This window comes from Tachysurus vachellii, chromosome 23, assembly GCF_030014155.1.
Source record: "Tachysurus vachellii isolate PV-2020 chromosome 23, HZAU_Pvac_v1, whole genome shotgun sequence".
Taxonomy (NCBI): Eukaryota; Metazoa; Chordata; class Actinopteri; order Siluriformes; family Bagridae; genus Tachysurus; species Tachysurus vachellii.
The window spans coordinates 1,158,338-1,160,837 of NC_083482.1; the positions used below are offsets into that span (position 1 = coordinate 1,158,338).

General features: G+C 46.0%; 1 protein-coding gene across 1 annotated transcript in view; it reads left to right on the forward strand.

Annotated features, from left to right (window-relative positions):
* The window catches only part of ahr2 (aryl hydrocarbon receptor 2), a 46,831-nt gene that overhangs the window by 1,248 nt on the left and 43,083 nt on the right, over nt 1–2,500 (forward strand). The gene's annotated exons all lie outside the window — the stretch shown is intronic.

The following is a 2,500-nucleotide window of genomic DNA, read 5'->3' on the forward strand; positions in this document are numbered from 1 at the left end:
CGTGTGTGTCTGTGTGGGTGTAAGTGTGTGTGCGCGCGTGTGTGTGGGTGGTTGTGAGTGTGTGTGAGTGTTTGAGTGTGTGTGTGCTTGAGTGTGAGTGAGTGCGTGTGTGTATGTGTGAGTGTGTGTGTGTGTGTGTGTGTGTGATCGTGTGTGAGTGTATGCGTGTGTGTGTGGGTGTATGTGTGAGTGTGTGTGTCTGTGTGGGTGTATGTGTGAGTGAGCGTGTGTGAGTGTATGCGTGTGTGTCTGTGTGGGTGTAAGTGTGTGTGCGCGCGTGTGTGTGTGTGTGAGTGTGTACCTTTTCGTGTGACAGTGATTAAAGGCACATGAGTGTGTTAATTCTTTTACACACTAACACATTAATAGCACTGCAGTGTAAACTGAAGCTCTGATGGTTCTTTTTAATGTTTCTACAGTTGTTTATTCCGTGTCAGTGCTCGTGTTCCTCACTAACTTCCCCTGGGTTCTTCCTCCTCCTCCTCCTCCTCCTCCTCCTCCGTCTCGTACTGAACTCTCCGGTCCACCTTAACATCCGGGCCTTTGTGCTGTAAACTTTCTGCCCTGTTATTGGCAGGAGCGCTTTTTTGGGTCGCCTCCAAGCCCAAGTCGTATTGCACTGAGCAGGATGGAGGGCAGTTCCACCAGCACATACATGTAGGAACCGTTTGTTGTTGTGTGACTGAGCAGGATGGAGGATCATCAGGCGGTACCGAACCTCCGGTGGTTCTGTCCTGTGTGTACTCACACTCCTTAACACGCTTTTTTTTGGACTGAACCTCTGTATTAATCATAATCGAGGCTCGCGGAGGCTCTCACGCGATGCTCGGAGGAGGGAGGGGTGTGTGTGTGAGGGGGGGGGGGTGGTCGGGCTTCGAGGATGTTATTGTAATCCGATAGGCTTTTTTTAACACTCCCCCTTATGAGAACACGGGTTTTTTTGTCTTTTCCCTTCTTTTCCCCTCCTCCTCCTCGAATGAACATATTTTTAAGTCACGCAACCTCACACACTCACTTACACACTCACTTACACACTCTCACTCTTACACAGACACTCACACACACTCTCTGTCACACACACACTTTCATACACATACACTCACACACACACTTACACACACTCACACAGACACACACACATTCACACACACGCTCACACACACTTACACACTCTCACACAGTCACACACACACTCACACACACTTACACACCTGACCCTCTCACACACACTTACACACTCATACACACACTTACATACTCTCACACAGACACTCACACACTCACATACACTTACACTCATACACACTCACACAGACACACACACAAACTTACACACTCACACACAGACACACAATCTCACACACTCACAAACACTTACACACACTTACACTCTCACACTGACACACACACTCACACACACACACTTTCTCACACACTCTCACAAAGATACACACACTTACACACACGCACACTCTCTCACACACTGTCACACAGACACTCACACACACTTATACACACACACTCTTACACGCACACATTCACACACACAATGTTTCATTTTGTGATTGATATTTCAGTACAGGGGGTCACGGTGGCTTAGTGGTTAGTACGTTCGGCTCACACCTCCAGGGTTGGGGGTTCGATTCCCGCCTCCACCTTGTGTGTGTGGAGTTTGCATGTTCTCCCCGTGCCTCGGGGGTTTCCTCCGGGTACTCCGGTTTCCTCCCCCGGTCCAAAGACATGCATGGTAGATTGATTGGTATCTCTGGAAAATTGTTCGTAGTGTGTGATTGCGTGAGTGAATGAGAGTGTGTGTGTGTGTGCCCTGTGATGGGTTGGCACTCCGTCCAGGGTGTATCCTGCCTTGATGCCCGATGACGCCTGAGATAGGCACAGGCTCCCCGTGACCCGAGGTAGTTCGGATAAGCGGTAGAAGATGAGTGAATGAATGAATGAATATTTCAGTACAGTTTAAATTAATATCTATTGTGTTGAGTTTTGGTCAAATGGAAGGCCAGAAATCTGTCGTAATTACATCTGGGTAACTTACTGAGTGTTAAACTGGACTCTGTAAAATAAAAAACAATGAGTCCTATAAACAAAATATGTGTTACTGTGTAATAACACTAACAACATTTAGCAAAGAACTACTAACATGTCATTAGTAGAGTTGTCATTAATAATAATAATAATAATAATATATTTCTGAATATACAGTCATTTCTGTTAATAACGATATGTTATATATTTTGTTCGGCTCGCGCTCTGATTAAAATCACCATGGCAACGAAACAGTCCACTGCTCACTGAACAGGGGAGTCAGGGAACCGACACGTGTTTCGTGCTATCGATGAAAACCATTTAGCATGAAGGATTAGCTAGCGGTTATTAAGGGAGAAGTTCAACAATTTCAATACATGTCCCTGTTTTGACCGTGTTTTAAATGATTGTTGATTTTGTTGCCTAGCAGACACGTCACCCATTGAAGAGAGTTTGGCCT